We start from the raw sequence: 27,163 nt of genomic DNA, 5'->3' as shown, positions 1-27,163 counted from the left end.
TCTCTCACCTCTCTTATCTCATCCTAGGTATCGTATTCCAAAGCCTACAGAACTTTTCCAGACATTAGCATCCTTTTCAGATATTCAAATGGTTTCTTGTTATGCCTGTCCTTTTAAGTATTCTAACCACCACTATCAGCAGCTTATTTCCATGTAATATAGCTTTTAAAAATGCCTATGGAGATACTAATTATATCATTAATAAAGGTGCATTGATATAAAATTAACTGCAAGCTACAATACAGGAAACCCCAACATTTCTCACATCAGCTGCATTGGAAAAACATCATGGAAGAAGCATGCATTTTTGGTAAAACAAGCTTTTTAGTTTTTGCAGTTGGCCACCTACACTTTAAATTTTAAAAGATAAAGTATTTTTAAGGTAGCTTATATCACATCCCATGATGTTCATATTTTCTAAAAGCTGTCTATAGTTGAAGCTGACTCTCTTGGAATCTCTTTCACTCAGTTGCATCTCCTGGCTCCATGTGTCACAAACACATAATTAGACTTCACTGATCTCTAGGAAAGCTTAAGACATCAATGCTCAGTTAAGGACATTTATTGATATTATATACAGAACAAATCTGGATATACAATGCATTTAATATCTAAAAGTAACTCTTAGTTCTGTGAAGTACAATATAAAAATAGCTTGTTTACACTTTTTCCTGCAATATGTTTGGAAAAACTCAGCCACATCTGATCTATTCAAGACCTGCACAAAGCTTATTTGTACTGTTTTCAGAAAAGAATTCTTTCCTGCCTCACACCTCTCTCCAGGAGGAAATGTTTATGTACGGTCATTTCGTTCATGTAATTCTATTTATTCATAGAAATATATGCCAGAGCCCCAACTCCTCCATGTTCAGGGGAAAAAAGTAGTATGCAACAATTTATTTCTCTTAGTTTCAGGCCCCTTTACAGGCAGCACATATCCCAAAGTCATTCTCAAAATTTTTTTCTAAGACTATTTCTACCTCTCTGGCTGAACTGTATTCTTGGTTTTCTGCCGCTTCTCTTTTGCCACTTGTCACCAAAACAAAACTCACATGGTTCAGTTTCTGGACAGGATTTCAGTTCCCTACATTTGACAATATTTTTATAACCAAGTTACTGAAACCACCAAAGGTTTTAATAGCTTCTGAAAAGAAAAGACACTTATCACCATCAGTGAAGTTTTGCCCATTCCACACTAGGCTGAGAAACCTGATCCTAAAATGCATCAGCTTCCATAGACTTTGAAGTGATTTCTTTCAGGCAGTCCCATTTAGGTTAACACTAACCATTCTCATATGGCTTTTGATGGATTATCATTATTTAGCAGTCTGCAAGTAATAACCATTCAAAAACCAATTTTGAAGAGAGATTGAAAATCTGGAACAAAATTAAAAATAAAAAAAAGCCCACACACAGTTGAAGAATTTACAGGTAATTTATGCCCGAGAAATTTTTCTTAAACAATGAGAACAGTTTCAGTAAGCATACAGCTTTGCAAAATTGAATTTCTTTTTCCACAAAATTAATTTTTGCCCTCTCACTGAAGTGGAAGAAAGTGCTATCTACTATGGCCTCAATATTTCTGAAGGTTTTTGCATCTCTAAGCAAAAATTGAGCTATATAAACTAGATCTCAGAGTTTCCGAAGTTTTGTATATACAAATTTCTGCTGTTATTTGACAAAAATCATAAGAGAATATACTTATTTTTCCTGAAAAGTGTCAGTTCAGGGCTCTGAACTTTGCACAGTCTGGGTGGTTTTTTGTTTTGTTTTGAAGTTCTTTCTAAACACAATGCAAGTTATAGAGGGTGGCATTGAACTTTTGGAGGCAGTTGAAACACAAGTAGTACAGCTGAAGGTTTGGAAAAGCTAAGTATGACCTATGTTCCCTTTCCCCTTGCTTCTGTGCCATATAAAATGCTTTTCTGACCCAAATTGCAATTTAACCCCCCTTCCAAATCACAATTTTATCAGCAAAGTTTGGTCATAAAGCCACTTTCCCTGGTCACATTGCTGAGATGCCAGCATAGTCCAGAGGAATTCAGACTGTATTCAGGAGTTTGGCTCACATGTGTATTAACAGTTCCAAAAATCTTGTATCTTCAGATTTCAGATGACCCCTTTACCTCAGGGTTCCACCAAGCTGGAACTCCAGAGGGATTTTAAGAACCTTTTCACAATAAGAAGCAGAGAAGTTGTTCTGGAAAGAATGCACATTGTTACTGTCCAGGAACCCCCAAAGCCCACAGTACTAAAATAGTGAGATTTAATATTTATTTTATTCTAAATTTTTATACTTTGTAGGTACCAAATATGCACCCACAAACTAGGAGACCTTCCTGCAAAGTTTGGCTTTGTTCTCCTGTTTTAGAATCTGATGGTTTGATTCTTCACCACCTGGCAAATGAATTTTTTTTTCTTATATTGCTGGTGCCTGTAGAAAGACGGAATAACTCTATTGTATATATTTACTGGGAAAGCTTTAGTAGTGGATGTTTCCGAAATACTTATTAAAACTGCTACCTGGGACACTATGATTTCTATCAGCTTAGCTTAACCTTGTGTTGTTGGGTTTTATTAAAGTCATATTTTGTTCATTTTCAGGAAAAAACTGTGAAACACAGAGCCAAACACCCTCCCTCCCCCCAAACTTAAAAGTTTAAGACATTCTTCCTAAAATCAATATATAACTGGCTTAAAGTCTTTCAACAGGAACATTCAGTACTGTAGATTTCTTAAATGACCTGCCCTAGGTCATAAAATCCCTGCAATGCACTGAATAACAAATAATCTTAAAGACAGAGGAGTTTAAAAAAAAAAAAAAATCCTTACAGAAGTTAGTTAATACAGATTCTGAGAGCCCCAATTTACTGCTGTTTGCAAAAGTTCAAAATGAATATATTTTTCCTGAAAAATAACCAAGATAGGGACAAAAAAAAAGAAATCAGGAAAGAAAGAACACTCATTTGTTCTCCTACAATAAAATTTATGGCAGAGAAACAGCTGCCAGAAAGCAAAATGCCAAAGAAAGGAAAAAGTATGTGCTGAGAAGGTATTGTGTGAAAATTTCTCAAGGACTGAAAAACTCTGGAGACTAGCAGCCCTGTTGAATCTGCAAGAACCACTAAACTCGGACCACAAGATTCTGCTGAACCTATATGAGGCCAATAACATACACTAGCATCAACAACGGGTTGTGCAACTCAGCCCATCCAGCAGACGAAGCTACAGGAATATTTATGCACCTGTCGTAACAAAAGACTCTCCAAGCACCTTCCTAGAAGGCAGGGGTGCATAAACACAGCCCTCTGTTTCTGAAGATTCAGCTGGGGCTGGCCTACCAGTTATTGCTCCAACAAGGAAACTGTGAGCGAACATGTGAGTGAACTATATTAAACAAATAAATGAATGTTTTCTGTGAACAGTTAACTGCTATCAATAACAACAGCCTAATGAATACAGGTGTTCTAAATAATGCTAGTGATGTTTCTTCCCCCTATGCAATTGATGAGGGAAAAGGTAACCTACAATCCATAGGGTAATAAAATGCTGACATCATCTACCTACAACACTCTAAGAAGAAAATTTGATCAGATATTTGCCACTGATGCTTTTATGAACATATTTATATGCATATTTAACCCAGAGACCTTTATGTCAATGTAGCACATATATTTAGTCTCCAGAAATGTTTTCTTAAGCAATGGTTTTTAGAATGATAATTGCCAATATGCTGCATCCTTCAACCTCACTGCATTCAAGTAACTCAGCATTCTCTACTTCTTAAGCACACAGTAATAGCTTGTGAGATTTCCTTTTTTCCCTTTAAGGTAGCAATAATTTTATGCTTTCTTCCACCTCATTATAGTACCAATAAAAAAAAAAAATTGAACCAAGTTCAATTCCAGGGAACTCCATTAGAAAACACCCCCATAACTGAATGCTTCCACATTTACAGTTACTTTGGTATCAACTAACCTCATTCTAATTTGTTTCATATCCACTGGCTGCATGTAGTTTGCTTTAAGGAACTTCACATTGCCTCTAAGTGCAGTGTCATAAGTAAATCTAAGAGAAAACTGTCATTTAAAACTTTCAGTCTAATTCAAAAGAAAATACTACAGGCAACCTGCTTTCTGTAGCAGCATGCTGACTGGCATTTGCTTTGCTAACATTACGGTCTGATTGCATTCCATAGCAGTCTCAAACATCTTGCCTGGTGTCAGTGTCAAGGCAACCAGCCCAGTTACCTTGGTTATTTTGTCTATTCTGTTTAACTACTGAAGAGACCTTTGCTTTTCTTCCTATTTTCTGGAACTTCCTCAGACTTGCATGATTTTTTTTTAAAAAGAAAATCAAAACCAATATTAATTTTTGCAACAATTTTTAGTAAAAGTTTTCCATCTGTGAACATTTAGAAGACCTGAATAGCAATGGTTGAAAAGCTTCCAGAGCTCTATAAATTTCAGTTTTATATACATTAACATGTATTAACTCTTTCTACTGAATAGTGAAAATATGAATATTTACAGATACAAGAAGCTGGTAAACTCAGTTATTGTGTTACTATTCACAGCTGTTCATCCCACACTTCCCTCCTAGCAGTTACTGTCCTCATAGCAGGAGTGAAAAAACAGAATAGGCTTTCAGGCCTCAGCCATCCCAGTTTACCACATATTACATTAGCCAAAGACCCATAGTGAACATAATTTTACACTGAAGTGGAACAGCTGAATCACAAGTACACATTCCCTCTTGTTTCACTGGGGAGGCTACAAGTGCTACGTAGCCAAGGTACATAGCTGAAGGAACTGACTGAGGAACTACTATAGCTGTTTACTTTAGATGTGTAAGAGCCCTTAGGAGTGAAATGATGCTTTGAAACTACTAGCTGCTAAATACTGTCAGATGCTTTTCTCCCCTCTGTTGGTTCCTGGTTCTACAGATCAAAATTGTTGAACAGCCTCTACAGTACTGCGAGTTGGAAGACTTGCACATTTTCTCCTTTTAGGTTCGTTTTACAAGACATGTTTTACAGGACATGCTTCTGCTGGCCCTGACAAAATGCTATCAGTGAAAAATTTGGTTATATTATAAAACTTAAAGGCCATGCTTTGATGTTAATGAAAGATATAGTTTGGACTATTACAAAAAAATACAGTATTTCTATTTTTTGTCCTGTACTGGCCTAAGGAATTAACAGGAGCAAGTCCAAATGTAGAACTCTGTCTTATAAGAAGCTAAATAATTTCATGATACTTTACAAATCATTTGCACAGATCTAAGTTGGCACAGAGAAGAGTATAAAAAGAGTTCGGTATATCTGCCTCTCTGTTAAAAAAGCAAGCACAGTCAAAAGTGCTTCCATTTTATTTACAAAAACGTTCTTTACAAGGGACTTTTCAAGATGCCAAAGCCTATAATATGAAAAAAAAATTACTGGCAGCACACTAAAGCAAACAAGGAAGGCAACTGGATTTTTTCAACACATTACATAAAGGCCTAGGGCTAATATGCTCAAAGAGAAGAGATACTTGGAAGGACAGCAGTTTTATTTCCTACTCAAAACATTTAGTACAAGATTATGTAGTTCTACAGGACATTCATTTTGCACAAACAACTCCACATTCAACGTTGCCCTACACAGGTGAACATGATTCTACTGTATACAGGCATACCTCATTTTATTGCGCTTTGCTTTACTGCACTTTGCAGATATTGCCTTTTTTTTTAATACAAATTGAAGGTTTGTGGCAACCCTGCATCAAGCAAGTCTATCTGTGCCATTTTTTCAACAGCATGTGCTCACTTCGTGTCTGTGTCACATTTTGTACATTGTTGGTTTTTTTGACATAATGCTATTGCACACTTAATAGACTACAGTATAGTGTAAACATAACTTTTATATGCACTGAGAAACCAAAAAATTCGTGTGACTCGCTTTATTGTGATATTCACTTTATGGCAGTGGTCTGGAACTGAACCCGCAATATCTCCGAGGTATGCCTGTATTAAAAACCAAATTAATGTCATTCTTCTGACTCAGATGACTGCCACTAAGCAAATGTTACTGCTTTAGTACAAAGTTTTGTTTCAACTGTATTTTTGTACATAAAAGCCACCCCAAACTTGTTACAGGCTGCTGAAAGTCCTGACAAAGATTTTTTTTCTGCTTGTAAGTCATTTTTCAGTGACAGATAATACTACATGAAAGAAAGGAGAAAGGGAAAATGAATGTAAACCAAAGATAGACCATCACAGAATCACAGTCTCACTCTCACATTTTGTGTTTTCTAGCAGCTATGTTCTCTTGGATGAGCAGTACAATGTGGAAACTCAAGGTACCTACTGTTTTCCTGGAGCCTGCTGAGAAGACCCCAAGATTCACCAAAACACTTCTGCTATGACATACCTACTGCCTCCCATCCTTGCAACACACCCACAATCCATGAAGAGAATTCTGGTACCAGTTCACAGCAGTGACAAGAAAGCATGGCCACCACTTGCTTCCTTCAGTTTGCATTGCAAGCTCTTCAAGGAAGCTCCCTCTTCCATTTAGCTCTCTTTAAAACTCCTAGAGCACTTTGAGGGCCATATAAACAAACAATACTTTCAGAGCAGAAGGTCTTTCTAATGCTCATTTAAAGCATTTAAAGTAGTCTTGAGAAATCTTTGCAAATGTCTAAGGCAAAGCAGAGACCGGAAGAAACATGAAATATTCAAAATAATTACTCTTCAATCTCATTGACATTCCCACATTGCAGCAAATTATGTTTTCCCTCCTTCTCTCCTCTCCCCAAGAAGACCAACTGAAACTCAGGTTTGGGCTAACATATCTTAGATTTTAGGTAGCGAGTTATAATGATAATTTAATGGTTTAAGTTTGATCTAAGTGATTTCTGCTGCCGATATCCACATTTCATCATTCTACTGATTTTTGAACTTGTCAGTGGAGCCAAGCTAGAATTAATCATTTTTTCTTATTTTCCTCAATGGTAGTAGATTATAGGATGGTAGTTATTCTTGTCTTTCCTAGCAGCTTGAACATACAAAAATTGATTTGTCATTTATACCAGATTAATTCGTTCTTTTACTGCACCAATCTTTAGATGAAAAGAGGACAATGGAGAAGAGGATTAATTTCAGTGCCTCAAAGTATAATTGTATGATTATCTTGAAAACACCACACAGAGTTGCTAATTTTTCTTTAACATATGCCATTATCAGATGAGCAACATGATGCAGTATAGAACAGGGAAGTTTCTCAGTATTTTTCAGCAGCATTTTAATTCCTGTTGTAACAGTACTGTTAAAATTGCCAGGACCCTTTCTACCTTTGAAATTTTAGGCAGATTTTCTCTCCTGAATATGAATGTAAAAGACATTGACATTTATTTTTAGGGCAATTTCAGTACTTACCTTGTTAGTAATTCTTTCTGCAATAAAAGATGGCTTAGCAACTTGGTCTTCGAGCTGTAATCCAGAACCCAAAATGAACTCCCTGGTTTATCACCCACTGCTTCATGTGACCTTACACAAGTCATTGGGAGAACAAGTGTCTAGGAAGATTTATAAAAGAGATAGCAGCACCTTTGACTCCAGGCTATGATACAAGGATAAATGACTCAAGAAATGTCACAGAATCACAGAATCACAGAATCACTGAGGTTGGAAGGGACCTCTGGAGATCATCTAGTCCAACCCCCCTGCTCAAGCAGGGTCACCTAGAGCACATTGCACAGGATTGCATCCAGGCGGCTTTTGAATATCTCCAGAGAAGGAGACTCCACCACCTCTCGTGGCAACCTGTTCCAGTGCTCTGTCACCCTCACAGTGAAAAAGTTTTTCCTCATGTTAAGATGGAAGTGTCTGTGTTTCAGTTTGTGCCCATTGCCTCGCGTCCTGTCGCTCGGCACCACTGAAAAGAGTCTGGCCCCATCCTCTCGACACCCTCCCTTCAGATACTTGTACACATTGATAAGATCTCCTCTCAGCCTTCTCTTCTCCAGGCTAAACAGGCCCAGCTCTCTCAGCCTTTCCTCATAAGAGAGATGCTCCAGTCCCCTAATCATCTTTGTGGCCCTTCGCTGGACTTGCTCCAGTAGTGCCACATCCCTCTTGTACTGGGGAGCCCAGAACTGGACGCAGTACTCCAGATGTGGCCTCACCAGGGCTGAGTAGAGGGGGAGAATCACCTCCCTCGACCTGCTGGCAACACTCTTTCTGATGCACCCCAGGATACCATTGGCCTTCTTGGCCACAAAGGCACATTGCTGCCTCATGCTTAACTTGGTGTCCACCAGCACTCCCAGGTCCTTCTCGGCAGAGCTGCTTTCCAGCAGGTCAACCCCCAGCCTGTACTGGTGCATGGGGTTATTCCTCCCCAGGTGCAGGACCCTGCACTTCCCTTTGTTGAATTTCATGAGGTTCCTCTCTGCCCACCTCTCCAGCCTGTCCAAGTCTCTTTGAATGGCAGCACAGCCCTCTGGCGTATCGGCCACTCCTCCCAGTTTTGTATCATCAGCAAACTTGCTGAGTGTGCACTCTGTGCCTTCATCCAGGTCATTGATGAAGAAGTTGAACAAGACTGGACCCAGTACTGACCCCTGGGGGACACCGCTAGCTACAGGCCTCCAACTAGACTCTGTGCCACTGATCACAACTCTCTGAGCTCTGCCATTCAGCCAGGTCTCAATCCACCTCACTGTCCACTCATCTAACCCACACTTCCTGAGCTTCTCTATGAGGATGCTATGGGAGACAGTGTCAAAAGCCTTGCTGAAGTCTAGGTAGACAACATCCACTGCTCTCCCCTCATCTACCCAGCCAGTCATTCCATCATAGAAGGCTATCAGATTGGTTAGGCATGATTTCCCCTTGGTGAAGCCATGCTGACTACTCCTGATCACCTTCTTTTCCTCCACATGCGTGGAGATGGCTTCCAGGATGAGCTGCTCCATCACCTTTCCAGGGATGGAGGTGAGGCTGACTGGCCTGTAGTTCCCTGGGTCCTCCTTCTTGCCCTTTTTGAAGACTGGGGTGACATTGGCTTTCTTCCAGTCCTCGGGCACCTCTCCTGTTCTCCATGACCTTTCAAAGATGATGGAGAGTGGCTTAGCAATAACATCCGCCAGCTCCCTCAGCACTCGTGGGTGCATCCCATCAGGGCCCATGGATTTGTGGGTGTCAAGTTTGCTTAAATGATCTCTAACCCACTCCTCCTCCACCAAGGGAAAGTCTTCCTCTCTCCAGACTTTCTCAGACAGACATTCAGTTACTGTTTTAAATGATGGCCACTGAAATATCCAAGACACATTAATAGCATGAAGAAAAGCACACCTCACAACCCTGTTTAAGCAGTGCACTAGTACAGAAATCAACAACACCGCTTTTTATTTGTACATCCCCCTCCATTTTGGAGAAGCAATGCCTTTTGCTAGCTTTGTGTTTAGTAAACTTCAGTTAGTTTTATCAGAGCTAATTTGTAAGAGACAAAAATGCACAAAAATGCTAGAAAAAGAATGAAGTGGTCAACATTCTCCAATGTCATTCATGAAGGAAATGTTTTTAAAAACTTAAGGATAGGCCACTAGGTGTTGAATATGGGCACGAAGATATAGTGCAGAAGCGCGAGAGTCATTGTGCATGACTAGAGTGTGTAGAACCTGTAGAGAGGATACAGGGATTATTCCTTCAGGGACAAGGTGCAGCAGCCCTGACCTTACAGCAGATTTCATTGCTGCACAAAGCAATGATTCTTGGCTGCCTATCTTTCCTGTGCACTTATGTGCAAAGAAAAGGGAATAAGCCATCTCATCCTATTCTCTTCTGTCTCATGGGACACAAAGAGCTGTCAAATCACAAGCTTTATCACAGCACTGTGACATCATTTTTTCTCTGAAGCATCAAATAAGAACTAACAACAACCAAAAACCAAGAAGAGAATTCACCAAAACAAAATGAAAAGTAAGAAGGGATTTCTAATCCTTTTCTTCTGAGTGAAACTCAACAATCTGAATACAAAATATATATTGTCACAATTACTGCTGTTTATAAAACCTCCTATAGGAAGAGGTACAACACTTAAAACTGAGTGTTTGGGAACTGGTTTTGTTCTAATTTTTTTTCTTCTGGTGCAAAAGAACAAAAAAAAATATTTTTTAGAGTCTTCTTATATATAGAAGCCAATAGTAATACTACACCATCCTCTAGATCAAAAGAGGGAAAAATAGCCAGGACATGCAGATTTCACACCTAAGGTAGTTAGTGACATTAGCCAGAACATTTAACCTTGGTAAGACACATCTGGTGTTATGAGGACAAAATTCAAATAATTAGAGAACACTCCAGTTGAATTTCTGCATCAACAGACTGCTCAGCAATCACCTTTTATTCATTTATTTACTGTTTCCTCACCATTACTAGCTTAAAAAAAAAGAAAAAAGAAAAAAAAACAAGCACCTTCTGTTCTACATACATTTATTCATAACAGGCTGACTGTTTTCCTGATTTGAATGATGTCAACCATTTATAAAAAGACAGCGTGGCCATTCAGTTCAAGAATCATAGTCCATTTTCTTAAGCTGAAAGACCTGTACTCAAATCCTCCTAAACATATGGGGTCCAGACACTAATCCCAGAGGCACTAAATAATGAATTGTCACGCAACCTTCACCTCTAAGGATCACTGGAAATCAGAAACAATCATTGTTTTGTACAGCTGAGTTCTATATCCAGGATACCACTGAAAACAGCAATATTGTCTGACTTTACACCAACCAAGCCACAATCAGCATTTATACCATGCTTTTCACAGTTTTGTTGGAGATGAGATCAGGGCTAATATTTAAATCTAGCTAAAACAACTTTCTTAAATCAATTGGCTTAACCTAGTTTACAGCTTGTTTATAACCAGCAACACTCTAAGCAAAATGAAATTCTTGACTTGGACAGCACTGAAGTGCAGAGTATTTGCACCCAGCAATTATCACATATCTAAGATACATATATCACTACCTGTATTTCTTTTTCATCTTAGAATGGACAGGGCCAGAAGTGTTACACATGGTATTAGGCTCTATCTTCTACCAAGCTATTCAAGTCTTTACTAGAGAGGAAATTTGGTGGAGGAGGATGTTGAAGTTATACCACAGTACCTGTTCTGCATTTCATTGACAAATTTATCCTACTGCCTAATAAGAGTACCACATAGAAAGTTAGCTTGTTCCACTTTCAGACAGGGAACTGCCATCTTTTGGGTACACATATTAGCAATATCTACATCAGGAATTAAAGCAAAATCTTAGCATACTGCAAATTCCCATTATCTTACTGTGCTATAACCTCTCTCAATAAGCAAATCCAAAGGATAATGCAGTAATTCTGTTTTAGATAAAGAAGGTCCATCTCTGCATGATCCTGAACATCATACAGTAATTCACATCTGTGAAAATATAAAGCAGATAGAAAATCCTGCCAAATACGGATGGTAGTATGTTGTACAGCATAGCCATTGCTGGAGTGAGGTAACAGAGAGTCAGTCACACTGAGACAAGAGCTTCAGAAACATTGATGATACACAAACAAAGCTTCTGAGAGGAACAACAAACAAATACATTTTGAGAAAGTCTGTTTTGATGAGTTTTAGGGAAGCTTCATTTTTCAGGGAACCTTCTTGGGTCCCAGTGAGAAGGGAGAAACAAAGAAATACACATGCTCTATCCTTATGTTTCAGGCCCTTGATTCATATGTATATCCCAGGTTCAAAGGCTCTGATTTGCCCAATTTGAAAAATGTGGCAGTGTTTTAAAAACTTCAACAATTATAACTAGAAATTAGGAAAAATAGCTCTAGCCTACATCTATATAATAGATTCTGGTCACATTTTCAAGTGTTTCTTTGAAGCCATGAGGAACAGAAAAGCTTTTTTTTTTTTTCTCCTTTAATTAGAAAAATGTCAGAAATAACTTTTTCAGTTAACTCTAGGACTGTGGCTTGAACAAAAGCAAACAAACCACATACATACCACAAGAACCAACAAGACTGAAAATATCATTACATACCTCTTTTTATTCCATCTTAATGTGAATTTATTGCAGTATTAGCCCATACCCCACCACAAAATGGAAAAATCAGCAGACCAAGGGAAAGCAGAAACCTAATTCTGCTATGGCATATAGATTAAGGGTACTCTGCTCTTCACCCTTTCCCTACAGAAATAGAATGCCCGGACAGTTTAGCAACAACACCTGAATAAGATCTCAAAATTACACAGTAGAGAAACAATATAGGAGAGATGAGAGAAAAAGAAAAGCTTTTTTCTTTTATTCCTCTTCCCTTCTGAGTGTTATTTTCAATTAATGCAAACAGCTGTGACTCTTCCCCAGGTGAAAGACACGTTTCCTTTTCTGTCAAAGGGCAGGCTATTCAAACTCTGACACAGCTTTCTAGTGCAATCAAGGGATATGTACCCCCCAGAAAGAACAATAGAGATTGGAGGGAAATACACAGCTCAAAAGAAAGAGAGCAAGACTGGTCTGAAACAATGTTAGTATGTAATCAGGCTGGTTCCTTTACAAAAAGACTAGATTTTTTTTGAGGTGACATAAACGACTGCAAAGATATGCAAAATAAACAGTTCTAGTTTCCTCTTGGAATTCTCACCTAGCAAAGCTGGCTCAACACTGCCCATTCTTAGTTTCCCTAGACAGGTATGAGAGAGAAAGATACAGCTAAAATATGTTGGGCTCCTTTGACTGTTAGCTATCGTAATTAATGTAACGTAATTTGTGCGTGAAAGGGAGAACTCCCACTTGCAGCATTTCCACTCCTATATCAATGCTTTCCTTCTCTCCCATTTTAGTAATACATTTCATATATAACAATCTCTCACACTATTTCACTACATGGTCACAAGTAGTATATTAACACAATTTTCACTAAGAAAACACTGTTTTAACGGCGGGGGGAAATTACCATTCTACCAAATTGTCCCTTGAGTCTAGACAAATTTTTCTGAGAATGTTATGCATTTATGAATGAAAAATGTTTAATTTGACACCATATAAAACAAAATATCAGAGTTTTGTTACACAAGATTATTATGAAAATTACTCATTTTTCTATCTTAAGCAAGACTTTTTTCTAAATTTCCTATATTTATGAAGTTTGAGTAACTACAGTTTTTTGACTTAGTTATTGAATACGCCAGTATATTTGAACTACTAAAAATTTTCCATCTTTTTAAAGGGGTTTCTTCCCCTTCTTGGATGTAAATTATCCTCTTATATATGGACCAATAAATGAGTTTTTGTTAAGGCTTAAAACCGCAGTGAAGAGTATGGTAAATGAAGCTTTGTTTTTCTTTTAGAATGACAAAGATATTTAGCAATAACATCTAATTTTGTTAATGAATGCATACAAAGTGTACTTCCAGAGAACATATTTCCTGACTTTTTCATCTTACCTATCAATTTAGTGAATGAGAAAGTAATTAAAATGCAAAAACATGCTGCATTTGAATTAAAACATGTAGCTCTGAAGAACAGTGGAAGTAAATGAAGAAGAGTATAGTAAAAATTGAGGTGGCTAGACACAGCATTAAGTATTGCAGCTAGCCTGTAAATTTAGGTAACTTTCTTTAGCTATGGATTTCTAAAACAATATTAGGAAAAGTTGATTTGAGAGCTACAAATAGAGAAATCACATTGCAGTTACATGTGAAACAAAATGGATATTAAAGAAACTGAAATAGAAATAGCTTCCTATGTTTGTTTCAGGAACAGCAGTTGCACCTGTGGATTGATACTAATCTTAGTCCATTGCCTCTGCTGATGCTGCTTTGCTGTCTTTGGGTAGTTAAAATCTAAAGGAAATGCCACGCTGAGATCTCAACAGTACATGTTGCTTAAAAACATTTTAATGGAGATGAAACAAACAAAAAAATAGAGGAGCTTTTATTGGGTTTCTCAGATTTCTTTCTTTTTTTTCCCCCTTTGGGTAAATTAACAACAAATCACTTTGAAAAATAATCATTTACTCCCTCTTCTTGGGACACAGACACAAATGTCTGGCTTATTCATTTTTCACTGCCTGTCAGATCACGAGCAAAATATATGTTAAAGTATCAGACAATGGAGATAAACTACATTAACTACATTCTTTACGAAGAAGGATTAACCAAGGCATCACACTTCACATAGTTTAACCACCCCCAAAACAGAGAAGCACTGGTCACTCTAGCAGTCACTACAAAAACATAAGCTCAGTTACTTCATTATTTTGGTATCTAACTTAGGTACCCAAATCCAACACATTTTACCCAGCTTCATCATTGTATGCAGTCCAAAAGCCACAGTAGGTAGGGAAAAACACTGGATTCAGTGTCATCTGTGGTTAAGTTCCACCTGACTCATGTAATTACACATATATTTAAAATCATACTGTCTCAGGTTTCAGTTCAATGTCAGTTGCACTACTTATACAAATACTTATTTCAATCTATACATAGAGTCTGTTTCTCCTTGCATTAGTTATCCACTTTTGTATCTTTGCAGCATTTTTTCTGATTTATACCTATATAAGTGATATTAGAGTTTTGGAAATCAGTGCCCACTGGCAGAACTGTCACAGCCCATAGAATCAATTGCTATAAATTATCCTTACTATGCTGGCAGAGCTAGATTCGGAATTATCAGAGTCAGGAGATCTGGGCAATGAAAGAATCATTTCTCCATCATCCTACTTCGATTTCAAAGGCTGAAGTTGCTGGAAGCAGCAAGTATCAGAAATAACGATAACACATACCAAAGTGTTTAAATCTTCTTTATCAACCTTTGCATACATACACACACACATGTGCGCACGCGCACACACACTGTCCCAGGCAGCAAGGAGAAAATGCTGTGGAATCATGGAAATTTCAAGATCAGTGCACTACTGTTATTATAACTTAAACCTCTTATTTGTCTTCATTTTATCATATGCAACATCACCCTATTTTGTTCCTTTTTCTCATGCTAGCATACACCAGTAGTAACATCAACTCTGGCACTGATATAATTATTTCTAAGTTTCATCCTGAACAAAAGGACATAAACATATTTTTACGAATTTTCAAAGTGTCTTGCTTCCATAAATACGCTGCACTTTAAAAGCTGCCTAAGGCATACGATGCCAGAATCTGGCAAACTCTTCAGGTTCTAATTTAACTTTACTTTTCCAAGTTTAATAGTAATCATACAGGTAGATAGCATTCAAGAGCTGGAAAACACTGCTTCTTCCACAAGTGGTTGGCAGCATCTCTGGCTCCTATTTTCCCCTGAATTTGGACATTTCTGGTCATTGAGAGCTAGGATTTGCTGCCCCATGTAGCTTATTAGCTGACTGGTGATCTCTTAGCACTTTTGCAGTAGGCTTTTTTGCTCACACCAGTTTGGGGATTTAACTGCAGCTGAAAGCCACAACAGGAAACATCTGTGAGAGGGAGCAGCTTTTAGCTCTGACCAGCCTTACTGCATGCCATTTGAAATTTACCTGTACTCATAGTTCTTGATCCTTTCGCTATCTGCATTTTTATGTTAAAACAGAGTAGCTCAGATCCCAACCTTTTTCACCACTGCCTTTATCACTTGACTTCCACCCCTATCTATACCTATCCACAGAAAGGTTCAGTTCCTTCTTCAAGTGTCTTGCAGCCATACGTGAAGCACAAGCAGGGTCAGATGCACCCAAGGAGTGGAGGTCTATTTTTTAAGTACTTCAAATATCTTTCAAATTGTTCGCTGCTGAAAAGCAACGTGTGTATTTTAAGGAAGGATCTGAATATATAGAAGGAATTTATTTGGTACATAGTAAGATAGTTTTGTATCTCAAGAGTACAACGGGAAAAGGCAGAAAAGTGGGAGTGGGAGCAGTCACAGTGTTAGACAAAAGGCTAATACAAGTAGACGGAGGAGTAAAGGGAAGTAGAGATCAGAGAGGGGTAGAAAGAGCAAAATACCAGACCGGGGTAGCTTCATTGACAATAAAGAATGATACACTTAAACCTCATGGAAGAGATCAAAGGTTTTAGAGATAGTCACGAAACAAAATAATGGGACGTTGTTCAGTGCACAACCATTGTAAAACAATTCTATTGGCATCATTTTAAATGAAATAAAGAGCAGGGAGATGATATGAAGATAAAGAAGGCAATGTTAAAGTAGCTGAGACAAGGGAACGGAGATTTTAGAATACTTTCATAGGACAATTAAAAACGAATCTGATGCAAGACAGACTCACCAGAAGAAGGAGAAAAATCTTAAGTAGGACAGTAAGATTGCGGTTCCAGGAGAGAAAGGAAAGCAAAGCTAAGAGAGAAGTTTGAGAGGGAAGACATGGACTGAGAAGCCTTCATCATGATGTAGTAGTAGGAACTTCAGGATAGATATCAGAAATGAGAGTTTTCAGAAAAAGAGAGGAACTAAGAAGTTCAGAGTAAGACAATTACTTTGGAGTTACAAGATTACAGTCAGAGAGGTGAAAGCCTTGGCAGTGAATCAACTCAAGACAATAAGTTTGTGAAAGAAATTATTTTGCTAATTCCAGTAAAGTCACTTTCATTTAACCTAATTAGTTATACTAATTTCAGAGCATCTGAAATAATTTTAGACTACCACAATAAAACAGTAGTTAGGTGAACACCCTTTAATTAAGTAATTTCATTTTCACATAGAAGCCTCCTCATTGAACACATGTACAGAATGTGGTTCAAGTGATTTGTACAACGATCCGACCATGAAAAATTCATCCACTTGTCCAATGTGCAGTGCCAATTTGTCAGCAACTTCTGTGTTATTACCATCATTTTCTGCAGCAGTGCCAGCTGCAAGAGCTCTTACTACTATACAGACTTCATTCCAAGGGTGGCATTGTTTTGCTGTTGGATAGCACCAGAGAGAATATGCTTTTGCAAGCAAAGCTTGATTCCCACTCAAACCTAAGGGCAGATCAAAGCCAAGTCAAAATACTCTTGTAGTTGCTTTTCATCCAAAATTTTAAAAATTGCACCAGCCTTCAAGAAAATGCTGTTAAGAAAAAAATCAAAACATTCCTGATGGCAACATTAGGACTAGGATTTTATTTTCCCCTATACTCATCATAATTTAACGGTCAAATGGAGAATTGAGATGTTGGTTCAATTTCTTTGTCATTAGACAACAGTGTCATAAACAATTTTGGACTTGCTTCCTACTCATTCCTACTCAGAGAAGTTATTTTCAGGAACCCAGCACCAAAGTTAAGAGTATGAATCTCTGGAATCTCGTAAAGTAATGTAAAGGCCTACATTGCTTGAAATGTCTCTTTCCTTTGAGTGCCTAGATTTCTGGTTACTCTGAGGAACTTTAAAGGCCCTAACTTTCAGAAAATGCTGATAGCCTATCTTTGAAATATTGGACTTTTTAAAGGTGGTTCAAGTGGGCCAACAAAAAAATGAAAGTAAGTTAAGCCTCCAGTATTTCACTTAAAACAAACAAACCAACCAACCACCACTGACACAGTCTTTTGAACACAGGAGTTTTTCCATACTTTACTTAATTCCCTCATTTCTATGACTTCCCAGGAAAATGTGTCTTTTGGCTTAGAGTCTAGGTTTTTATTTGAAAGGAAGTTTGTCAGATGATTTGAGAAAAGACGAAAATTACAAAACTGACTGCTTTTGTTAAATACAGGAAAAATTTCATTGATTTTCAGCTCAATTTGTTTTACTTTCATTTTTATTTCTACCGAGAAAGAATCATGAGGTTTTAATATAGCAGAAACTCTCAAGAACTGGAAATGTAACATTTTGCTGATCTGCATCAGTTCCTGGGGGTAGATGATTGTGAGGCTGTTATTGAGTGAACTGAATATATTCTACTGTGAAGTAAGGTTTAGCATTGAGAAAACATGAGAAATAAAGAGACAAGACATTACCAGAATGTGTTCAAGCAACAGAGTAACTCATTAATTACTGAAAATCCAGTTACTGAAAATCCTGTATTAAAGCATTACACAGATGAATGCTTAATTCAAAACATGTTTATTACCACAGGTACAGGTAGCAAAATATGATGAGCCATTAAAAAGTATTTTTTCCAGTTTTTTAAAACAAAGTTATTTTACATTCTGGCTCCTTCAAAACCAAACAAAAAGAAAAAGAAAATACCTTTCACCTTTTGATTGATGAAAACCTGTATATTAACCCCCAGGATACAAGAATTTCTCTAATACTTGCACTCACTGACAAATCTTTTCCTGTAATTGTTAGGTTATTGCAACACTACTATAGAACTTAGCCTATGGCTTTTGGAGGCCCTTTAAGGTTTCTCGGGGGGGGGGGGGGTTGTTTGTTTGTTTGTTTTCCCATTTTAATTGCCATACTAACTCTTCACCATGACTAATATATAGTCAAATCACAAACTCACCTTTAAAGGGATATGAAGTTATTATATATGTTTCCATTATTGTTTGCATCAATGTTAAAATACAGTGTTTCCTGAAGATGTCCAAGCTACAAATTAAGGTTACTGCAGATACTAACTTGCTAACTCTCACAGACAAAAATACTCCCAGGTTCATCTGCATAGCACATGTGGAAGCATTTCCAGGTTCAGGGTTTAATAGTTGCTGAACTTGACTGAAAATCTGTGACCTGCTTAAAATTGAATGGTAAAATCTCACTGTGACTCAAGCCAAACAAATACTACAAAAAGCATGCTCAAGGCTGATGTATAGCAGGTGAAAAAGTATATTTGTGAACACATTACAATACTCTAAAATTACTGAATTTTATTCCTCTCAGAGAACAAGGTTATATGGATCAGACTGAACTCACAATATTAAACAGCCCAGAATTGCTTTCCCCCCTTGAAATTCAACACAGGGAAAGAGTCATCATTTACTCTATTATTCAATAGAAATGAAATATGTATATATCACCTGACATTTTTCACTTTGGAAAATGCAGTGCAAGCAATCTTATCCCTCAGTTAACAGCTACTGTTTCAGTTTTGAAGTCTTTCTGTGTTGGATGTTATTGCTGTGCACATACCATCAAATGCAGTTCTACAGCCTAGGAGATATATTTCTTTCCTATTGTGGAAATACTAGAATGCCCCCTACCGATGAAATAATCACTCTTTTTATCCAACACTTCTACTTTTGCTAAATTCATAAAGGACATTAACTACGAAGGGACCATTTAACAGAAAAATACTACTTTTTTTTTCAGCCAAAACCATATTCAGTCAAAAAACCTGCAGCCGTGGATAATTAGAGGTGGAATTTAAATTTTTAAATTTTATTTCAGACACAAGCACTTCTTCACACTGACTTTCCAGTCTTTTTACTGCCACCTAGTAAAACAGTTAAATAATACTAAATCATATTATAAATATTTTTAATAATCATTAAGAGCAAATATTGAGCTAATATTTTGCAAGCTACAAAGCAGGGCTAAGGCAAAAAAAAGTAGTAAATCAAATTCACAAGTAAACTAATTTTGAGGAAAACCATACTTTTTCACAGAATAATTTACTTTGTGCATGCAAGGAAGGCACAAATGATGGCTAGGAACAAGAAGAGGCAAATTAAGCACTAAGGATTCATCCCATCAAGCTTATATGCTTAACTGATGTACCAAAGTGGTTCCAAACTTTCCCTTAGTCTTTGAAAAGTGGGAGAGAGGTTTGAAAAACTGAACTGCCTCAGAAGTGCACATCTTTCTTCTGTTTAAAATAACAGGAGTCTTAGGCAAGCCAGTGCTTCAAAAAGTTCTCTAAAGTTAAGTGACAGGAATAGAGCTTTTGTGCTTAATATCACAAACTATCCTATTTCATAAATATTTCTCAATCAACACGTTCAGAGTTAAAATGAAATATATTCTTGAATGCAGGATGGAAAATTGTTGGAGGTTTCACAATTTCAGAATAATATTTACCTATTTGTAATCCTGGAATTAAGGATGTGAACAATATCTAGAAATCCAAACAAATGGGATGCTTGTCAGAAATGCTAGGAGCTGTTGCAACTCTCACTTATGCCAGGAAAATAGAGCTGAAGCAATACAATGTATCCTCCTACTTGTATGAACCACTACAAAATAGTTAAGAAAACTGCATTTTCCACAACACCCTACCAGCAGTCATCCAACAAAGTGATAATTATGCATATCTCTACAATTTCCACTGAAATTAAAGGGAATAATAAAATGCCATATTTCTATTGCATAGCTAACAGCTTAAGGAAGAACAGTGATTTATAAGTATATTTCTATAGCCACTCAAGATAAAGAATCAGCAGAATAAATCCTTCTAGGTCATAATGAGAGTGATATTTAAGAAGCACTCCTGGTCTTGACAATATTGCTTCAATCCAAGAGAAAGGGTTAAAAAGATATAAAGAGAAAAGCCATCATTTTACTACCTTTTATGTGCCTTTCTTTAACTAATCACCAGTACGGAAAAGTCTTGTATGATTTAATATTGGAAAAAAGAAAAGCACATTCTGTGGAAATTTTGCTATTCCCTACTTTTCTTGCTCCTCCCCTCTCTTCTTCCACCTTTCTCCACAAAATAGGAATTTGCCTAACAAGGGAATGTTTTCTCCCATGCCTCTCAGGACAGCAAAATAGTGTCTGGATGTCTTATGTGCCCTATGTGATAGAAATGAACACTTTCCATTTTAAAAAGGGCTATGAAGCAATTCAGGATTTGCTTTTCAGCCTAAAAGCTGCTAGATAACTGAAGTTATTTAACTGTTAAAATTATTTCATTATTATATATGCATGAACTCATTCATAACTTCATGCATAAACTCTGATATTTATTTTCTGCTTCACTACAGGCATTTATAATTGGGCTCACAGTCTTAGAGAAACTTAACTAGGCATGAAACAAATATTATATATGTCATAACTATCCTTTGTAAAAGTCTTTCCATAAAAGGTATTGCATGTTCCACAAGTTGAGGAGTAAGGCTATTGTACTGGCTCACTGCTGTCATCCAAAGAGAACAGTTTCACTGGGTTTCAATGTGAGATATATATCCTCTCTCACAAATCATCTTTCAATATTAAAGAATGACTACTACTCTATAAACAGGTACAATAAGTGTTCTCGCACATATTCTTTGCTGTATTTTAAAGAAGGGTCAGCGTTCTTTGAGACATTTACTCTTAGAGAATCACAGCTTACTTCCTTGTAGGCTCTTTGACAGAAATTATTGGAGACGACTGAAAAGATTCCCTTCAAAATTTTGTTGTTGTCAAGAAGAAAAACAAAATTAAAAAAAATAATTTTGATGCATGTTTTCCTTCTCTTGGAAAAGGAACACAATATTTCTTTTCATAAGTTACTCATTTTTAATTTGATTTCCATTTCCCCATTCTCCTCTGTTTTTCTTCAGCAAAGTAAAGAAAAATAGGAGTGTTTTTCCCTTTTTTTTTTTTTGCACTGAAGGAGGGAAAAATCTACAGAAAATGTATAATCACATACAAAACATTAGCTTCTTTTCCTTTCATTTGAAACAGACTCCCTCCCTCCCCAATTTCAGTAACTGATTTACCTAAGGGAGAATCTGACATTACATTTGACATCTTTCAAGCCCTTGGGTGCAGAGCTCTTAAAGTATATATAACGCTCTTTTCAAGACAGTGGGCTGGTTGCCCAATTCTCCAATGAAGGAGCAGTAGAACAGGAAACAATTGTCACTTACATGAGCCTTGCCTAGTTTTATGAACAAATGTTTGTCTGCTGTAGTTTGAGTATTTTTTAGTACTTTTTGTTCTCAAATAATAAGACCAATGATCAGGGCACTGAGGCATTGTTAGCACATATCTGACCACCTGCAAACACTATTACAATGTGTGTTCCTACTCTCCTCAATATTAACCCGAAGTAAGTTATCTGAAATGGAAAAGCTGATAAGCACAATAAATGGTGGGAAATGGCATGAAGCGAAAATGAATCAGTAAAGAAGCACTAGTATTTTCTGTGACAACATGTTTAGGCTACTGCTATTGTGTCCAGCAATGAAAGAGCTTTCAAGAAACACTAACTATGCGGGAAATATTTGCCAGATATCTGAGCTTTCAGTGCTCATCTTCCCCTTCTGTTAATGGTATTAGGTTGCATGTCAAAGCAACTTTAGAGCTGAACTGTGTAGAATCTTGACTCATTAGGTATTGATGATGGTTTAACTACGGTCATCTGGTTTACTTGCACCTGTGTGACTAATGTCAGAAGAGAACACCAGGTCTGTGACAGATCATTATAGACCTGCATGCATGTTGGAGGTAGTCACCTACCATCTTCAGGACAGCTTCACAGCTACAAATGAATATAAAACTTGTCCTAAACAACGGCAAGATGAGTCTTATTTTCCCTGTCTGTAGAACAGGACAAAAGCACACTTAAAAAAAAAAACAAAAAAAAAAACTAGTCATCATATCACTATTATAACTTTAATTTAAATTCAGAACATATGAGGTGATGAATCACTAGTTTGTTTTTTTTCTGAGAGAATTATTATCCTGCTTCTCATTCTTAAGATGTTGCAAGTAAGGACTGCCAAAGAGACTTCTTCAAGAGATCAAAAGCCTGCTATTCATTCACATTTGGCTGTCAGTGGTACAACACTTTAAGTTAATCATTCCACAAATGCTGTGTTTTGTTACCCATATAAATCCGCTGAAATAAGAAAAGCAGTAAGTACTTAGAAAACATTGTTCTACACTCCCACTGTCATTCAACAACAAAAGGAACTTCACAGATACCATCAGCTTTGGCTCTCGATCAAGAGGCCTGGCATTTAAAAAAAGCTAACAGACTGAACAGAGGTGAATCTGATCTTTAGTTTCACAGGATTAGCACAAGTTTGTGCATTAATCTAGGCCTACTTTGAGATGTAAGAAGTAGCAAGATCCTGTGCTGAATTTACATACAGCAAAAATTATATCCCAATATAATAAACATCTCTAGCAGTTTAACAATTTACCTCACTGTATGTACCATAGCTGGATTGAACCAGCATATGTATTAAAGCAAAAACAGTTTGATATTAGGATTCATCCAACACCCCTAATGCTTCTTATGAAAGACAACAGACTGTTTTTCAGAACCGTACAGAACATCCTTGCAACTTGCCCTTGCCTCCACGCTCAAAACGTAGGAACACTCACTCCTAAAACTAAGAATTATTAGGGTAAATAAACTGACAACAAAGCAAAAAGCTCCAGTCTGCCACTTGTAAATACCTGGTTACTATACCTCAGAATATACTGTAGAATCAGAAAAGGTTCAGATAAAAGCAACATGCAGAATGAAAGATTTGGATTGATTTCCATATAAGAAATGGCTAAGCAAGCCAGGACCCCTCAGGCTTGAAAACAGACAACTAAGAGGGATGTGACAAAAGTCTATAAAAAAAAAAATTCAAGAGTATCACAGAATGCCTGAGAATGACTGAATTGTTCATTGCTTGCTTCTTTCAAAACAAGAACTATCTGGCATGTTATTAAGCCATCAGAAGGTAGGTTCAAAACAAGCAAAGGACCTAGTTTTTTATGCAATGTGTTGCAAAGCTGTGAAACTCCTTGCCAAAAGGTGTTGCAGATGCTAAAGGATCACATATTTTCAAGGGCAGACTGGACAAGTTCACAGAAACCTGTTGAAGATTTTTAAATACAAAAAAACTATATCCTTCTCAGAGAGGTCCTGGGAGTTCAAGTGGTTGGCGCACAGGGAGATTACTAAGAAAAAGTATCGGAATGTTTGCTGTGATCTGCTACTTCATCCTAATCATCTGTTTTTGACAAGTGCCAGATGGTACACTGGGCAAGATGGACCTTTGGGCTGCACAGTACAGTTACTCTTTACATCATGCTCATTAGCGAAAAAATAGCTCTAAGTTTTGTTATACATTCAGCCTTGTTGCTCACTAGGCAAAAACATTTTAGTAAAGTATTACTATGAGGTTGCACATGTCTCCTTTTACAATCTGTTGAAGGCTGCTGGCAAAACCAAATCACTCAAAGGTTAATTGGTATCATTTGAAAACCCTTCCACTCTCATTTCAGTCCTTTGTTCTATCTCAGATCCAATCAGATGCAAAACACCCAACATTGTCTATAATCTGCAGAAAATTTCAAGGCTTATAGAAAAGCTATTTCTAGAAGTGAGTGCCCTTCAGCAACTCCGATGGCCTGGTTTTGACTCTGACTGTGTGGTGAAATCTTACCTAGTAAGTAGCACAAGCCCACATTTATTTTAAGACACAGAATGTGCAATCCCTGTTATTAGAGGAAGAAATACATAATTTGTAAAAGACACACAAAATCTCTCAGTGATACTCATGCCCTCCTCTTTTTTCAGATCAGGTCTCATTTTTGCCACCTTCATTTACATCTAGGCACTGAAACGAGAAGTGAGAATTTACCACCTAATCTCCTAGAATATAATTTTAGCACACAATTGCATATACTTTCAGCCTGAGGAGTACATCTTTTCCATGCTTATGACAGGCTATTTGGAAGTTGCAGGAATGTGGACTCAGGATTTACTGAACTCAGGATCTGATATTCTCCATATACTCCAGTCTGCTCAGACAGGCCATACATTTGGCAAAAATCAACAACTTCAGCAAACAGAAACATAGTGAAGACTCTATTTTAACTACCTTTCCACTTGCAAATTAATCCTGATCAAAGCAGCCAAAATCCTTCCTACAGGTTTGCATAAGCTATGTTGGCATTTTCAAAATTAATATAGTTTCAAAGAGTAATAAAAATATATAGATCCCACCTCAAGTAATCAACCATGCTGTATTTAAGTTGTTCTTTGGCATGCCTAAACTCATACCCATCTGTTAGAAAAGCATTCTGGCCATTCAACAAGGTGATACCTAGGTAGGCAGGTGGTACCCAATGACAGACTGTCAAATGTAAATAACCACTTTCCAACAAATACCTCCTAATGGCAAACACCAACTAATTAGCCATTGGAACAACTAATAAGCCATTCCAAAAACATCCTACCTATTCATATCTGTTGGCAAGACAAAGGCTTAAATCATATTTCTGGATACCGTACCTGAACAACTCATTTTCTGTTTAGACATCCACTTAAAGTGTATTTCTCATCATAAAGGGTCATTAGCCTTTTATTTAGAACTCAAATAGTCATTTATAGTTGTTTAAAAAAACAACAACAACAAAAAACAGCCATTCACTACTGAGAACAAGAATCAGGGCTAGGAAATTCACTTGAGCCACGTAAACCACTGAAAACTTGCAATTCTCAGTAATTTTAACTTACCGGGGAAAAAAACTTTTATCTTTTTAAGACATAATGATGTTATGTAGTAATAATATCAAGGCAAGTTTTACACTTATTTATATTACATACATTTCTATAGAACATATTGGGCTGGATCTTCCCATCAGATATGTCTAAAACGTGTCATTGCACAGAGGAATTTTTCCATTAGAGAACTATAAAAAAATCAGATACAACAGCTGCTTTACACAGCACAAGTCACTGCCAAATCAGCCACATCATCTGTAAGCTTATCTATGCTAATATTCACATTCTAGATATTAAGAGCCAGAGGTATAAAATTAATAATAACAGATAATTTTGCAATTGAGGTTTCTTGTTTTCTTCAGCAGTTTGAGGTGTTTTTCTTTCTTTTTTTTTTATTAACAGATAAATATTTTCAAGAATTGAAAGTCAGAATCCCTGGCATGGCTTTTCTGGCAAGAAAATGATGGCCTCAACCTCTGTAGAAAAGAAAACATTCCACCTCTGTCACTGGAAACCAACACATCTGCTCTAGAACTTAACAGGAGTTCAATTAACTTGACAGAACCAAATTAAAAGCACCTAAGTTATTAAATATGCTTTTCTTTGAAATAATCTCAGTAGTGAAACAAATCAAATGAGTGGAGAGATAGCAAGAACGCACGAACATCTGAGTGTGCTGTATCTTAACAGCCAGTATTCACTTATAAGAAAGTTCTGTGAGAAAAATATGGCTTTTGTATCCCCATGGAATTATGTCAGGGATGAACTTGGCCCAACAGATTCAGCACTCACTGTTTTTTCACCAAAATATTTATCTTTTTCAGGATTTGGTATTTAGTAGTTTTGCCTATGAAGTACAAGTCTACCTATTTATAATCTGTATGATTTTGTAACGTAACTGTTAACAGCGTAAATCCACTCAATACATGAATTTGTTTATAGAACATATGACATCTGAGTCACAGTGGAGGTTGTTTTGCTAACCTTTTCTGGAAAACTTTGTCTTAGATATGACACGCAGGCTAGTGAAAGGTAACATGCTGTGCTGGTTGAATCAATTCTATACTTAGATAAAAGACAATCACGCTGCAATACAAAGGAAAGGAAACTTTTTTAATTTCCTATCAGTTGGGAATATATTAAGAGAGTCACAAAAATCATAGAACACAACTTCCAGCTCTAAACCCTATAAATATATCATTGAATGCATGCATGCTGGGAAATCAAACAAAAATGAAATATAAAAATTGACACAAGGACTCTCCGTGCCTAAGGCCATTAACAAAAGGAAACAAACAAACAAAAAAAGAATTGGGAAACTCCACAGAATTCATTGGCTGTGTGTCACAGTGATTAGATCTTTTAGGGGCCTCATAAGTATATTATGATGCAAAACAAGCACCAACAGGTAGAATTTACAAGTCTGTTCAGTGCTTAACCTCTTAAAGCTTCAGGAGACATGACAAGGTTAGGTGAACAGCACTTCCAGTTCATTTCAAACCTAACTTCAAAAAAAAAAAAAAAAAAAAAAAAAGCTTTAGTTTGTGGTTAGAAACATATTGGCAAAAAATAAAAAATAAAAAATAAATAAGGATTTATCATTCTTTTTTATTCCAGACTTATTTAGCAGACTGCCAAAGAAGAATGTTAATTCCATTTCGCTGATAAAAGAAAAGGCTCTACTGGAAGCAAAGGAATGGAAGTGGGCATCTCTACTGTAGAATGAAAAATAGAGTACACAGAATTTTCAGCTGCTGCACAAACACAAGTATCTTTATGAATACACACATCTGATTTTTTTTTCCATTTTGCCCTGCATTAAGAATTGAAGTGAGCTTAAG

The sequence above is a fragment of the Apteryx mantelli genome, chromosome 2 (assembly GCF_036417845.1).
Source record: "Apteryx mantelli isolate bAptMan1 chromosome 2, bAptMan1.hap1, whole genome shotgun sequence".
In the NCBI taxonomy this organism is placed as follows: Eukaryota; Metazoa; Chordata; class Aves; order Apterygiformes; family Apterygidae; genus Apteryx; species Apteryx mantelli.
This window is presented reverse-complemented; position numbering follows the sequence as displayed.